Here is a 16,417-nt window from a genome sequence, read left to right as displayed (position 1 = left end):
GCAGTTCTTCTGGCAAGGAGAAGACCAAGTGGAGGGACCCTGGGAGGCCAGGCCCCGTCCTCGGCTCTCTGGATGGATCTGGAGGTGCCTGTCCTCTCCAGTTTGGGTGTTCACTGTGTCAGCCTCTGAGCACAGAGTAGAAAGAGAGGAACCACCAGGCGTCCAGGGCCCGAGACACCGTGCCGCGTGGGCAGACTGGACTCGGGGTTACCAGAGGCTCAGGAGCTCAGGTGGCTCCTATCCAGTGAGGTTGCAGGGTCTGGTGATGTCTCAGTGACACAGAAGCTGTAGGCTGCCTCCACTGAGCAGTGAACCAAAGGCAGATGAAGTAACTAGTTTTTGCTTTGATCCCTTTACAGTTTGACAAATACCCTACAGAAGTTGACCCCTTCTACCGGCACAGTGTGAGTTGCATTGTTGAATGTGCCTGCTTTCCGTGCATGCGCTCTCCCCTAGTCAGTACACGGCCAGCGGCCTTCCCGTCACTGCGCCAGTGTGCCCGCTGCTACTCATCCCTGTGGATGCTTGCTTTTGTGGCATCTTGCTTTTGGTAAAGATGCAGTATCATCTTCAGAGTCAAAAGATCATAAACACAGCCAGGACAGCCCCCTGGGAGCCAGAACCTGCCCTGCCTGGGGGTGTAAGCATTGCAGCCCTTGCTGCAGCAGAGCCCGAGGCCACAGGACCTCAGCCACAGGCGGAAAGCCAGCCACAGAGGGACCTCAGCCTGACTGTTCCCTCTGAACAAAGTCCCTCATTCTTTTGACTCATAATTCTTCAAAAAGTACATTTTTATTTACTTGAGACTAAATACAGAACCCTCTTCCACATGGCTGATACTGTTCTCCTGAGTGTATTTTCATTTCACAATTAAAATATTGTTTAATTAAAGAAAGCCCTAACATTAAAACGAATGCACCTTTTCTCCTTAAGCTCAATTCTTCATTGCTTAAAAGATGCAGTTTTATGAAATCTTAAGTATACATTCCAGAACTTAAATTGGTACCAACCCGTTATATGATCATTGATGTAGAAGACAAGAGCTTCTCTATACAAAGACCTTGAATACTTGATTGTGATACTTTGATTATGGGGTGAATACTGCATCATTTTTATCTGAAAATTTGCAAGTTTATTTGCTCAATGGTTTTTCTTTTCTTTTCTTTTTAATTTGTAAGTGAATCCAGGAAAAAGGAAAAGTCATAATTGCTTGTAGCCATGTTGACTCATCATTTACAGCTATTCCCATTTTGATTCTTAGATTGTGTTCTCATTTTGGTGGAAATGTTGCTCAGCAGATCAGCAAAGACTGAATTCATTCATACTTTAAATAGATAATTAGGCACTTTATTAGTCAAGAGCATATCTGAGAAATCAAGACTAGGAAATATTAGAAATCAATTAAGAATCACTTACTCTGGAGCCACTCAGAAGTGACGTGAGGCCTCTTCAGTAAGGAAAGGTGCATATGAGGGCCTTGCACCCACCACGTGGGCCACCTGTGTTGCTCAGCACTGATGCAGAAAGGTTTTCAGATGGACATTCAGGACCCAGTAGGCCTGGGTCCCTCTTGGGACCTGCCCATGAGTGGTGCCACTTTGCCTTGCTCTGTGTCTTGCTGATTTAATGAGGGACCAGCTCACAGAATGGTTTCTGTGGAGCTCAGTGTGCCCAGGAGGTGGCTTAGGTTGGCAGCCTGAAGCCACGCTCCGTGATCCATGGGCACACTCCATGGAGATGCCTAGGCTGGGGCTGGTGAGGCAGCTTAGGGGTCTGGACTTTGGAAAGTGTCCACGACCTCTGGTTCTCTAGTGGGAACAGTCTTCAGCTATATTTATTTTCTAGTTGTCAGCAGTGGGACAGATCAGGGGAAGTGGGAAGAGCATTGGGTTTCACTGTGAACGTGAAGGGAACTGCCCACCTGGACAAGTTTCTGGTGGAGGGTGTTGGTCACTCCACTTCCTTCCTACAGGGCCCTGGGGGGTCCTCACATGGCCAGTTACAGAGTGATATAGGAAGTGCTTAGTCCCTCTTGCCTTGGGATCAGGATGCTACAGGCAGACGGCAGAGGGCGTGCTCAAGAATCTAAAACCCAGTCTTGGACTTGAAAGGAGTTCTGAAAGGGGGCACCCTTGCACAGTCCCTGTGTAAGTGGGTTCAGTTCAGGACCAATGAGTCTGAAACCTCTGTGCACCACTGGAGAGAGCAACTGGAGTCGGCCTGAAAGAGACGTGTGGGTCTCAGTCTCTGCCAGAGCAGTGGTGTGAGGGCCTTATTGGGAAGGTGCATTGTCATATTGTGACATGTGACACAACTGTGAGTTGGTGTGTCACTTAAATATCCACATGATGGTTTGGTCAAAGTGAACGGACCCAGAGGTGTAGAACCTCAGAGGTAATACAATTTCCAAAGGCAGGAAAGATGTGCTCACATCATCTCCCAGTATTTCTGTACATTTTTCCTCCAGTTATGTCCTTTGTATGCTAATGAGTCAAGAAAATTTATATTTTTCACTCAAAATCATGCTTTTCCTGTCATGAGGTGGTCAGACTCACACATCAACAGCTTGTCTTGCATGACCTCCAGTGAGCTTGTCTATTGAGCAGCAGGCACGATTCAAAGCTGGCCCTAAGAATCAGGGCCTTGTGTTAATCCCAAAGAGCTCCAAGTTCCAGGAGAGCTGAGAGCGAGAATGGCTCTGAGCTCTGCATGCAGACCCAGCAGTCCTGGGGGAGCCCCACATGTTATTTGTTACATGTAATCTACCTTTTAAGAGAACTGGCAGCTCTATTTAAAGTTTAAACTGAGTCATTTTATTTTACCCTTCCACAAATATTTGTCATCATTTTAGATGAGAGAATTAAATTGTCCTCTGGAACTTCCACTTCTAGAACAACCTAATGAAGCACGGATTGTGAATGTGTTCTCATTTCCTCAAACTATTAAAAATCTAAAAGCACTAATTGAGTTTTAATGGTATAAAATTCTAGCACTCATGAGGAACTGCTTCTTTTTATTTCCTTTTTCTTTTTTCTAATTAACTTGTGATTTTCTGAGCATTTTATCGGCCCAGTATCCCTCCTGGCTTGGATATGCATGAAACCTCTACCCATTTAGGGCTCAATTGTGATTCACCAATTAATAATTAGAAAGCTCTCTTTCTAATGGCGTTCTCATCTGGGACACCATTTGTTGGCTGATTGATTCTGAACTACTTTTAAATCAGACATTCGTTCACATCTGTGTGATCACCCTCCCCATCCTGGTTCTTCACTAGTGGCACCTGGCTGAGTTGCCTGGCTCGCTCCTGTTGGTGTTTTTCTGTGGGAGGGGAATGTGAACATGTCACCTGCCTTCGACTAAAGCCGTTTTCTCCTCTCATCTCTGGCCGAAGCTCTACCACTCCTACCCTCCTGCAGTGTCGGACATCCCCCCCATGATCCCACCCACGGGACCTTTTGATTCACTACAAGGAGAATTTCAGCCCAAGGTAAGGAGGGCACAGGGAAGACTCAGGGGTGTGTCTTGCTGGGCACGACGGGATCTGCCCCTTCTTCCTGCACAGTGACTGACTTCTCAGATCCTAAGTGACCCGGGGATTAGAGTGAGAGGATTTTCTTCTAATCCATTTAGTTTTAAGCCTCAGCAAAATTTGAGGCTTCAGTTGGTACTCCATGTGATCTCAGCTGAGCTTCTCTGTCCCCTGTGGAAGATGCCACCACAAGCATGGGCTTCTGTCCAGGGAGCCATGACCTCTGAGCCCAGCTGACTTTTGAGGCAGAGATGGGAGGCTGGGCCTGTCAGTTTTCCAAGGAAGAGGCTGGGCTGAAGTCCCACTGGTGCAGCAGTCTGTGTTGTTGTATCGGGGAGATTCCCCTCCTGGCCCGCCCTGTCCTCCACAGCCCCAGCTGGGCAGGCGGGTCTGCTGGAGCGGAGGCCGAACCTCTGGCTTCCTGGTTCTGTGCTTCTCCTACCGCTGGCTCTCAGCGTTCAAACTGCCAAGGTCACAAACATTTTTGAGAGGGACTTTCAGGACATGCATGTTTAAAATCAACTGCAGCCCATTTTACTCTCTTACCAAAGTGACGCATCTTCTAGTTGCAAAACATTCTCACATTTTCTGTGGTATGTGCTTTTCTTTTTCTCTCCATCCCATTTCTGAGGTGAGCACCATGGTGGGGCCAACCTCCCAGGATGGGCAGCTGCTGTTTTGCCCAAGACTATTACACCTGGAGAGGAGGACAGAGGCCCTGGGGTGGGGTGGCTGCCCTCCAGGCCTTGTCCCCTTGCAATGAGTGCCCCCTGACATTCGAGGTCACACGTGCAGAGGGCTCTACAGTGGCTCAGCCAAGTGCCTCCTATCTGGAGATCGAAGAAGGTGGTCTTCAACTCCTTCCCTGAGCCTGCTCTTTAGTGCTCCCTCAGACGCTGGTCCGTCCCTTCTAGGTTGGGACAAATCTCTAGTGCATCCCCAAACAGACTGGTAGGTCATTAAATAAATTAGACTATTTCCCTCACTCACAATTATCCAGTCACACAGAAAACTGCATCTGGGCAGGAGAGAGCCTCTTCTGGTGTGGAAATAGGCCTTTCCAGGCCACCTTCCTGATTGAATATGTAGATTGCAGTTCATTAGTGGAGTTCTTCATATGTATGCAAATCAGGCTGTTAACAACTCCAGCTTAATTGTTGGTTGTGCCTCAACTGATTGCTTTCCTTTCATTCCTTCCCCCTTCACCAGGGAGGCAAGCCTGGTGCCTGAACTTGAGCTCCTTTTCCACACAAGTTAACTTCTGGTGTGTGTGTGTTGGGGGGAGGGTGTCCTGGAGGTTGTGATTTCCTAAATAACTGGTGTTACATAGTTTTAAAATCCTTCTCCCACAAGACAATAATGACTGTGCCCGAAGTAGGCTTTTGGTTGTTGTTCATTCAAAGGACAAAAGCCTACAGAAAGGATAATATTATGAGTGGTGTGTAAGAAGGGAGGTAGGATAGGGGAGACAGGCAGAATTTGATACTGCATCTGTGTGGTCCCTATGTTGGGTTCTCTTGTCCCATTTCCACCACCGCTAATGAGTCATTACTGAGTGTAATTTCTTGTTATTGTCTGCCAGTTAAAACGTGGAGCGTTGGCTTAATGTCTGTGCAGTGCTGTCAGCTCTTCTGATGAGAAGCACCTGACACTGCAAATGATGGCGGTGTTCACTTGAACATCTCCTGGAATGTCTGGAGCGGGCAGAGAGGCAGCCAGCCAGAGCTGGGCCACCTGGGAAGGAGGCGTCCGGGCCAGCCTCTCCATGTGTGGCTGCCCTGTTTGGTCCCTGTGGCTTCCACTGTGGTGACGGGTGCTGGAGGCCACCTCTCTGCTTTAGATGGCATGGGAGAGAGCTGCCTCTGGTCAGAGCGCTGGAGAAAACAGGGAGCAGCCCTGTACAAGCTCACGTGCTCACTGAGAAAAATGAGTCTGTGATTTAGAATGAAACAGATGAAGTCTCACTTCTTCATTTAGAAGGAGGAAAGATTTTGCTTCATGTCCCGTGTTTTGTGCTTTCTAAGCTGTGGTCTAATTAATTTGTAGACATCCAACCCTATCGATGTTGCTGCTCAGCCCGGGACAGTCCCACACACTTTACTTCAGAAGGACCCGCGGGTACATGCCAAGTCAGGCTTGGTCTCAGGTAACCCGGGTGTGTTCAGGGGACAGGTCCTGTGCATGACCCTCCTATCTCCTTTGAGAGAGCTGCTCTCAGGGAAGGGACTCTTCCCACCTGTGCAAGAGAGTGCCAGTTCCTCCTGGGAGACACTCTCTCCTGCCCTGTGAGTGACACCGGAAGGCTGACTTCCCAGCAAAAGGAGGGGGACAGGCTTGTGATCTGAGCCTAGAAAGTGGACACTGTGGCTTCTCCAGTTCCTACTTGACCAAGCCTTTCTGTTTGCAAGTCCTTATGTTGCTGTGGGTGCTCTGGATAGACAAGCACTGAGTGCTTCTCCTGCTGGACATCAGCCCCCACCACCCGCTACCCGAGGTCAGGACATCCCAGACCCCATGGCTCCCCTGGCCCTCTGCTTTTAATGTGGCCGGGATCCCCTGTGCTCTAGAGCTGAGTAAAATATCCATGATGTTTTGGTTATGTCATTTATTGATGGTCTACACTGCACCTACTCCCAAAGAAGAACTTGAAGTTCCACAGGAGGTACAATCTTGTCTCAACAATGGTCATTTATCTTTATAGTAAATGTGAGAGAACGATCCCATCCCAGTGCTGTCTCCTCCCTGGGTAAGGGCAGCTGGAGCTGATGGCCGGAGCTAGGTAGACAGGCTGAAGCTTTTCGGGCTGAAGGTCCCGAGAGCTGCCACCCCCGCGGTGACTCTTGGTGCAGAAAGGCTGGCCCACGCGTCCCCTCAGCATTGATCCTGAGTCTGCCTCTTCAGCCTGCTCTCCCCCGCACCCTCGGTGTGGTGTGGAAGGGCTGCCCCCCGGGAACCTCAGGCTGGGCAGCACCAGGGCCAGGCTGCCCAGGGCACGCTGCTATTGATTAAACTTGTAGGGGGCTTGTCGAAGGTGATGTCAGTGAGGGAGGGGACACTTGGCACTTTTGATAGTGTGAAAATGGGTTAATTATTCTCCAAAAGGGCTTCATTTAAAAGTAAAATTCTAACATTTTAATTTCCCTCCTAATGAAGCACTACAAATTTGTTAATTAGAGCAATTGTTTGAGTGACAGGCGTGTAACCAAGTTGTCATTTTCTCTTCACAGTTGACAGATCCTTTCAGACCTATGTTAAGGGTAAGAAAGCCTCTTCTAGCACTGTTTTGCAACCTCTGTTTGACTCCCTGTGGGTCGGAAACACAAGTCTGTAGCCAGCCTACTCAGCAGGCTGTGGCACAGTGGTTGGGTTTTCAGCTCCTGTGTGATGCAAGTGACCGAGTTGTTTTGCTTCGGGCAGTGGAGGAAGCCATGCCACGGGCTTCTTATTTATGTAACTGGTAGAGCTGAGTCCGATTCCAGTGTGAGCAGGTCTGGTAGAAAGTCTGATTGGATTTCAGGGAGGAAGACTTGAGCGACAGGCTGCAGTCAGTGTCTTTCATGAAACGCATACTTACCTGGGATGGGTGTGCTCTGCTGTGGCTCCCTGGTTCAGCACGAGGTGCTATTGACTTTCGTAGCCACTTGACCTGTTTCTGTGGTGTGGGAAAGGATACTGTGAGCATTGGTTGTTAACATCTTGTTTAAAGCAGAATGGCCTGAGGTCTGGTGCCTGGCCAGCAGATGGCCCCTCTGTGAATGCCAAGTTCCCCATGCCTGTCTGAGTGGTAGATAATGGGCAGTAGACTTCCTGCGGTCCCCACCCATTTCTGGTGCATACTCTCAGATAATCCACCTTCTCCAAAGGGAACAGGAGGTCTGTGTCCTCACTTAGGTGAGGCAGTGTGGTACTTGTGATGCCAAACAACCTGTCAGTCCATGACAGGAGAAAAGTCCTGAGTCTGTATTTCAAGAATAGCTCCCTACTACAGAAACCTGAAACTTCTGTCCTTTGCCAGTGCAGAATGGAGTTCTTTCCTTTTGTCCAGTAGTTACCGTGCATGCACTCTAGGCTTAAGAGGAGATTGCTTGGCAGGAGGCAGAAAGAGGTGGTCCCTGCCCTGAGTGGCAGAAGAGAGGCACTTGCCGTCACCCCACTGCTCAGAAACCAAAGAATGATTTGGGAGATGCAAATTGATCTGCACTCCTCCAGGGGTGGAGGAGGGACTTGGTATTGACAAAAGCCTGGAGAGTAGGGAGGAAGGAATGCCTTCCCCTCCCCTCCCCTCCCCTTCTCTTAGACATGAACAGTGTCCCAGCATGAATGAGTGGTCAGCTCTTAATGAAGCATATGGGGTCACTGGACTTCAACAGAAGTGGGATGGATTCCATTGCCCCGCTTTGGGGGTTAAAGAAGCAACAGCCATGGGGAGGTTATGACAGGTCCTGTGCCCTTTCTTGTTTTGATTTGATTTCGATGCTCCCTGAGGGACAGCCCACTTCCTAGGCTGAGGGACAGCCCACTTCCTAGCCCTTGTGAACAGCTGATTTGCATTATAGCATAGCCACATTTGTTAAGTAGGACTTCCTATTTCACCAGGTCTGCCAGCTGGCACCAGAAAAGAAAGAAGAGGCATAAAGTGGGATTCAGGCTTTTCCCATCTTGTCCTTGGTAACCGGGGGTCCTTGTCAAGTATGGCTTCCTGAGTGGTGGCCGATGTCTGGGCCCCAGGAAGAGGGGGAGAGCGATTATGGCTCCCTGATGGTTGGGCCTGGCAGGGTTGCTGACGGGAGGCTCTTGGAGGCACAAAGCTCTCTTGTTTCATGAAAAAGTCTCTGCAGCCAGAATCTGCTGAGAGCTTGGGGGATTTGCAGGTGGTTTCCCTGAAATGTCTCCTTCTGATCACTTTGCTCTTTCTTGTTCCAGAAACCAGGGAAGTGGTGTGCTATGCATGTTCACATCTCCTGGCAGATTTACCACCACCAACAGAAAGTCAAGGTCAGTCCGACCTTCCTGGTTCACAGAGGGAGGGGGCGGGGGGCGGGGAGCTGGGTTCGAGCATGTGATCTGCCCAGAAGCACCTGAGTAAGAGTATTCAAAACAGGGTCTGAAGACCAGAGGCAGGGAGAGGTCCCTCGGGAAGCCCATCTGAGAACCTTAACGAGGGAAACCTCCAGCAGCAGAATCACAGAACAAAAGCAAACTGGTAGCTCCCTGGTGCATCTTTCCTTTTGATAAATTTGTCATCTTACTTAAATAGTAAGATCCAAAGGGTTTAAATGTGGTTTAAATCCTGAAATAAAGGTTTTATTTATAATGAGCAAGAACTAGAATATGGAGAACACTTAAGAGGCTGAGAAAGCCAACAGAAGATGGTTTTGTTTTGTTTTTCAGTAGCAACCCATGTGTTCTCTTCCTTTTTGGGTTTGGGGAAATGATATTTATGCCCCATGTGGAGATGGTGGTGCTGAACCTCCGTCAGCAGCGTGCATGATCACATTAGCCCTTCTGGGAGGTCACGCTGGGCCTGCTCTTACCATCTGTCAGTCTTCCTGGTGACCTATCCAGGTGTTAAGAGACAGTCAGTACCTGCCAGGACCACCTGAGGCAGGTATTTTTTATTTGCACCATACAGATGAAGATGGTCCGTGCTTGACCAGAGCCTTTGTGGCACAGGAGGGAGGAGAGAGAGCATGTGGGTGATAACGTGACAAGGTTCTGGGACTTGGTTCAGGCACATGGAACCTGACGTCCACACTTTAGCCTGGGTCTTTGCAGCCTGGAAAAATGATGGGAAACATCCAAGCAGGTCTTTCTAGCATAGGTTTCTCCGTCCACTTCTTCATGCGTGACTAGGTCCTGGCAGCATTTAGGGTCAGCCTGAGGCCCATAGGCAAGGAGGACATGCCAGTCACATTGCAGGGTTCAGTGGTTCAGAAGCAAAGATGGAATCTAGTTAGAAGGGAGAAACAAACCTCCGTGAGACCTTTGGCTTTGGACACTTGCCCCTGGTGCTGACCGCATATCAGTGAGTGCCACTCACTTTTCCCTCCTTTTGTGCTCAGTGTAATTAGGACCTCGTGGTGTTGCTGATTAGTCCATGCTTTCTGGTTCCGGGTGACATGGTCAGCAGAACTATAGGCACAAGATGTCTTCCTTTTGTCCTTTGGTTGAACGTGATGAAGGATGTTGTGTGTAGCAGCTTCTCCATAGAAACACCCCTGGCAACTCCAGCTCTCATTATCCCCATTCAATCAGCAAGACCCTTGAACAGGAGATGGCTCTGTTCACCTTCCCCTCCCACAAAATGCTGGCAATCCCAGCCTCCGTTTGGCTTCATGGACCTGAGTTGGTTTAATGGATCTGTGCTGTACACCATGCAATGTTAGCACCGAATAATTTGGCAACCAAATTAAAGGAGGTACTCAGGAGAATCAGGCTTGGTTTGGGCTCCGCTGCTCCTTTAGGGAGGGACTCCATTATGGCAGTCCCTGTGGGTCTGAGCAGATGTCCCCTCCCCTTGCTCAGCAGTGCTCATTTACTCAGCTCTTTAGTGAGCTGCCTAGTAGGCTCGGGGCTGCTCACCGCGGGGCTCAGAGGGCCCCTCTCTCCCTGTCTCACTCCTCAGGCGTTTGCAATAAGGATCTGTGGTGCCCAAGGCCGCAAGTTCCATTTGTTTTCCCAGGTGTTGCTCCTAAGCACGAGCTCCCAGCAGGTGTCAGTCACTCTCGAGGACCAGGGGCCTCTGACTGAGGTGCTGAGGGACAGCCCACTTCCTAGGCCCCTGCTCTGTTGCAGAGACCCTCTCCCACAGCTTCTCTGTTGTGCAGCAGGCAGGAGGAGAAGGGCTGGGGTGGGGCAAGAGCAGCTGGGCCATGAAGGAGCCCTCAACAAGGGGAAGGCAGCTCATCTCAGGTCTCAGAGTCCCAGGCCATGGGAGGTGAGGGACATGGAGGGCAGTGCTTGTCTGGGAGGTGTGGAATTGACTCAAAAGGAAGGCTGTCAAGAAATAAGAAGGCCAGCAGACTTGAAGCCATGCAGGCGAGAGGGCTACCTGGCTCCAGAGAGAGGCCAGAGCCTAGAGGAAGCCTCTGGCCAGTGCCCACAGTCTCAGAGGAAGGTAAGCTGGAAGGCCAGCAACAGGGTGGGCAGGTGAAAAGAAATGAAGCCAGGACTTCATAGTAGGAGAGGATCTCCATGGGCCACTGCCTGGACTAGCTGCCACCTCCTCCTCCTCCCCCTCCCCCTCCCCCTCCTCCCCCTCCCCCCTCCTCCCCCTCCCCCTCCCCCTCCCCCTCCTCCCCCTCCCCCCTCCTCCTCCTCCCCCTCCCCCTCCCCTTCCTCCTCCTCCTCCTCCTCCTCCACTTCCTCCTCCTCCTCCCCTCCTCCTCCTTCTCCTCCTCCTCCCCTTCCTCCCCCTCCCCTTCCTCCTCCTCCCCTTCCTCCTCCTCCTCCTCCCCTCCTCCCCTTCCTCCTGCTCCCCTCCTCCCCCTCCCCTTCCTCCTCCTCCCCCACCTCCCCTTCCTCCTCCTCCACCTCCTCCCCTTCCTCCTCCTCCTCCTCCTCCTCCCCTTCCTCCTCCTCCTCCTCCCCCCTCCCCTTCCTCCTCCTCCCCCCTTCCTCCTCCTCCTCCTCCTTCCCCCCTTCCTCCTCCTCCTCCTCCTCCTCCTCCTCCTCCAGAGATTGGAGTAGTCCTAAGAAGAAACACCCCCATTAGGTAAACTGATATGCGTACTTTGCTTTCATCTTGTTTTTTGTTTTATGTTTTTTATATGTAACAGTGATCATTAGAAAATTAGCTTGTAGGCATGCAAATATTTCTTCATAATGTTCAGTTACTAATGTGCTGTAATCTATTAGAGTATGGCTAAGAGGCATTAAACAATTAATTTACACAGCAGATTATTCACACAGAATTCCTAATAAAATGAGCTTTAAAATGCTATTATTTTAAAACTTTCTAAAATGGACCTTTACAGCAATATAGTAAACCACTCAGGGGCACCAGGTGAGTGAACAGGATGTGGCTGCCCTCCCTGATCGAATAGCCACAGGCCAGCCTCCAGCCAGGCTCCATGCCTGCCCTTTGTGCTTCTTCTTCTGTGAGAACCAGGCAGACCCATGCAGCAGTCCCTGCTGACCCCTCCTAGGTGGACCTGCTTCTGGTCATGAGGGTCACCTGGTTCTCCCAGCATTCCTAAACTTGACCCTCACCAGGGCCAGTGCCCAGGTGTGGACCGTTCCAAGAGCCCACTCCCATGGTCTCAGGCTCTGAGTGAATCTCTCCTACTACTCACTTGGAATGTCATCTTCTGTTGTCCCCTTTCCACTGCAGAAGCAGATGCAGTCAGACCCACACAAGCTGGACTTCGGACTGAAGCCTGAGTTCCTGAGCCGCCACCAGGCCTCAGTCTCTTTGGAGCCATCCACCACCCCCATGACCTGGCTCGACCTTCAACTTTGTTCTCTGCCTCTGGTGAGTTCAGGGGGCAATGGAGTGAAAAATGTGGTCCTCAGGTAGCCAAACAGATAGGTCTGGACCCTGTGCTCTCACTCACTCACCACCTAAACGACATCCTGGTACACCTGGAAGGGAAAGAGACCGTCCTCCCCTGCAGGGACTCTGGAGCTGTGTGTACCAAACCAGTGCAACCCACAGCATGTCAGATTGTCAGATGCCACCGAGAAAGACGGGAAGATCCAAGGGCCAGTCAGAAGTAAAAGGGGTGCCGGGAACTGTGGGGACACGCACGGGCAAGGGGTGGCTTTGCACTGTGACAGTTGGCTGTGTTTCAGGATCTAATGGTAAAGAAACCCAACTGAGCTGGTTGTCAGGGTTGGGCTGTGATAGAGAAGGTGGTCCACCTGGCTTCTGTAAATACTTAAAAATGGCAGCACTAGGCTGACTCTGGTGACAAGTGGCTTCATGCCCACCCTGGACTTGAGTGTTGATGGGCTCCCTGTTTCACTTGCCGGCCTGCTGCCGCCCATGGCTCATGTTGGGGGCACATGGTCTCCCACGGAGGCAGAGAGAGTTGCAAGAATCCTCATCCTAGGCCTTGTTGCCAGAGCAAGGGGACCACTCTTGAGGGTCAGAGGAATCTGCTGAGGTCTCGGGGTTTCCTGTTGGTTCTGTCACATTTGAAGGCTCTGTTGCCATGGAATCTGGCTCTGAGACATGGCCACACTAAGAGCAGTTTTTGGAGAGAAATAGATTTCTCCCTGGCTTTCATTTGAGCCAAAGTAGAAGAATTGCATCTTTTGCTTTGATAATTCTGGAACTGTAGGCATCCCTGGGGCCTGGGTGGAGTGAAGCATGGTCTCCACTGAAACTCTCAGGAGCTTGCACTGCAGACAGCATGTGGCCAAAAGTCCGTTGAGGTGGCAAGTGGTGGGCCCTCGGAAAGTCCCAGAGCATGCACATGCTGTGGAGCTGGGGGATCCTCTCTGCACTCCCAGGTGGAAAACAAGCCACCAGGTGGACCACAGCCCAGGTCCCTTCAGATGCTGAGAGGCAGTGCCTGATCCACACTTCTCCCATGCTGGTGGCCCTGACAGCCCAGGGACAGTCCTCCTGCACTGTCTTTTCTTGAGGGAATTTGCACTTATTTATAGGAACTTAGACAAAATGCCAGGCATTATGGAACCTTGTTGGTAGATGGGTAAATATAGGTCCTGATTACGTTTGAATTTTGCCCCAAAATGGTTATATTATAAAACTTTAACCTGGTATTTATTACTAGTTAATGTTAGTTAAATTCACCATTTTTATCTCACTGTCAGAGACTAATGCCTGATATACACGGCAGGGTGGAGCTCCCTTGGTGCCATGCCCCTCCAGGCCACGCCCCCTGGCAATGAGCTGTGAGTGGCCCCGCCCCATGGCCTGAGCTATGGAAGCATTGTCCTTTCCTAACTCATGCACATCTGGTCCTCCCTTTCCTTCTTTCCTTCCTTCCCCAGCCACCTCAGGAGAAGGATTTGAGGTGACTTACAAGCATACATATCAGGTGTGATAAAGAGTTGAGAAGCAAATGTAGATAGGGGGAACCTGTGAGGAAGGCAGCCTCAGCATGGACCAGGATGCCCTGCGGGCACGGGGTTTGCTACTGAATCCACAAGGAAGCTGGCTCTTCCTGGCACCCAAGGCGAGGCTCTGCCCTGCTGGGAAAGAGGAGAGGGGCCAGGCAGGCATGGGCCTCACCCCAGCAGACTTCCTGGGGTCTCCAGGCCTGGTGAAGCAGGCTGCTCCTCGAAGCTGCTTTCTGTAAGCCCTGACCTTGGTGGTGTTTGACTCACCAGGTGCTGCACACCCCACTGGGACCCTTTTTGGGCCACCTTCTCATCACAGCAACTTCCTCAACCCTGCTGCTCACCTGGGTGAGTTCACGGGGGCAAGGTGGCTCCTGCTGCACCTACCAGCACATGGGGAACCGTCCTCCATAAGTCACTCGCCACTGGGGCCCAGTCAGCATGTGGCACCACCTCAGGACTCACTGCCGCCTAAACCACCTCCCTCGCCAGTATGTCTGTGCTAGTCCTGCTCTGCACAGTGGGGGACAGCTGGGGACAGCTTGTCCCGGGTGCCTCAGGGACTTGGAGTCCAGGGCATTCTGTCCCTCCCTGGGAGGAAACATCGACACCTTCTACAGCCAAAGCACCTTTGGCAGGTGGAAGAAAGACAGGCTGATATTACAGAGGCCCCTGGTTTTGTGGCCTTTATTTACTGATATTTTCTGCATGTGGCCAAGCAGACACAGGGTATGGTAGGCCTTCATCCCTGGGAATGTAAGGAGTTGTCTTAATTCTGTCCAGTGAGAGGCTGCAGAGCACCCTCCTGGGAGAGGTACGGGAAGACACCTTGAAGCACGGGGCTCCTGTGTCCCTCGGCAGGGCAGGGGCACAGTCCTCATGGGTACTTACCAACCACACTAGGAAGGCAAGCCAGGTGTGGGTGGGACCAGGATTGGCTTTGCTTTGCCCACCCACCCCCACCCCACTGCTCCCGTCCCACTGGGGAATCTGAGCCCTTCCTTCCTCCTGCCTTTGTTTGCAGAGCCTTTCAATCGGCCGTCCACCTTCACGGGCCTAGCAGCAGTTGGTGGCAATGCCTTCGGGGGACTTGGAAACCCGTCAGTTAGTGAGTACCTCTAGCTTTCCATACCTGCCTGGACTCTCCTCTGACGCCAGACCTTCCAAGATGAAGGAAACTATACTCTTGGAAATGAACTCGAGTCATATAATTGCAATGGCAGGCTTACACAGTGGAGTTGGTGGATGTGTGCAAAGCCACTGGTTTAAGGAGGCCACTGTCCCATTCATCCCTAGGGCCAGAGACAGTGATGTAGCTGATGGCTGCAAACAGTTGACTCCCATCTCTTCCACCCAAGGGCTGGCCATAGCCTCTACTAGAAGCAAAAGCACCTGTGGCTCTCGTGGGGTTGAAATAGTGCAGTGAAGAACTGCAGGACCAGGCCCAGAGCCATCAAGACCTGTGGCATGTCCTTGTGGCCTGGAGAGCCCTACAGCTCTCTGCTACTAGTCTCTAGTAGGAGGGGCTGCCAGCCCTGCGTGTCCTGGATGCCTCACAGTCTCTGGATGTGCAGCTGGTGGTCTTGCAGACATGTCTGTTCCTATTTGGGGAGCAGAGGAGACCTAAAGTGTAGCTCTAGGTCACCTTCACAGTGAATGAGGGCTCTTTAAGGGACAGCCTGGAGGGCTTCTGCGTGTGTTCAGGTCGAGGTCCTGAGTGGTCTCGGGGGCTCACTGTAGTTTGCCCATGTTGAGAAGACAGGAAGCAGGGTCTGGCAGGGAGAGGAGACGGGGTTCCAAGTTGATGACATACACCGTCACAGCCGCCCTTCTGCATGCTCAGAGCCTCTGCATGAGCTAGATATGTGTGATCAGGTGATCCTGACACCTGTTTGGTCCCTTTCATTTTTAATGCCCCCCTGCCCACCCACACTTTTGCTTTTGGGTTGGACTTTTAGACAGCTGTACACTGCCTCTCCAGGGGCAGGGCAGAGCTCCTCTAATGACTGTCGATCTCCTTTCCTTCCAGCTCCCAATAACATGTATTCATTTTAACTCTGGGTGCTGGTGAAGGCTTTGGTAAGTACCCCATCACAGCAGGTCGTATAATCTCTCTCCACACTTTTTGTTCCCCACTTCGCCATTTCAGCACTGTCACGGTAGAGTGGTTGATTTCTTTTGTAAAAAAAAAAAAAAGAAAAAAAAATTCTCCTCCTCCCGAGCAGTATGATAACAATCTCCGAACCCATGGCCAACGTGGACAGCATTCAGCTCAAGCTATACATGGCTGAAGTGGGGTGTGGCCACAGCAGACCAGCTCTAGACCCCAGGCTATCCAGCTCACCTGTCACTGAGTAGGACACACCTTTCAGGGCGCTCTTGATGGAAGTCAGGAAGCTTAATAAAATTTGCTCCTCTTCTGTCTTCCCTTTGAGGTCACTCTTCTTGGCCTTTCCACATAAGCTTAGGAACCCAGAGGTGCAGGGGCACGTCCATTTCTCACCCACGTGGCCACCTGGTCTTCTGCCTCTCTTTCTAGCCCTGGAGACAGCTTGCGTCTCTCCTCCCCTCACCTTGGCCAGGTCTGTCTGGGCATCCTGAACCTTGAGTGATTCCCCATCTCAGCTGGGCTTGACATTCTTGCCACTCTGCTCTGCATTTTCTGCCTACTCCTCAGAAGTTCCCATCCACACTAGGTCTCTGATGTTCTCCTTTCACATTCTCATTACTGAAGGAGCTCTAAAGTTATCCTCAATATCCCCAAGATGTTCTGTGTCCCTAGCCTGCTATTCTACTGCTGGCCTCCAAGTGCCCTTGGGACTTTGGCTCTTACTGACCTAATGCCCAGTGTTGGGT

General features: G+C 51.2%; 1 pseudogene; it reads left to right on the top strand.

Annotated features, from left to right (window-relative positions):
- The window catches only part of LOC144374226 (autism susceptibility gene 2 protein-like), a 49,155-nt pseudogene extending 34,091 nt beyond the window's left edge, over nt 1-15,064 (top strand).
- The last annotated feature ends 1,353 nt before the right edge of the window (nt 15,065-16,417 follow it).

This window comes from Ictidomys tridecemlineatus, unplaced genomic scaffold, assembly GCF_052094955.1.
Source record: "Ictidomys tridecemlineatus isolate mIctTri1 unplaced genomic scaffold, mIctTri1.hap1 Scaffold_625, whole genome shotgun sequence".
Lineage (NCBI taxonomy): Eukaryota > Metazoa > Chordata > Mammalia > Rodentia > Sciuridae > Ictidomys > Ictidomys tridecemlineatus.
Note: the sequence above shows the minus strand (reverse complement) of the source record. Positions and strands in the feature narration are given on the sequence as shown.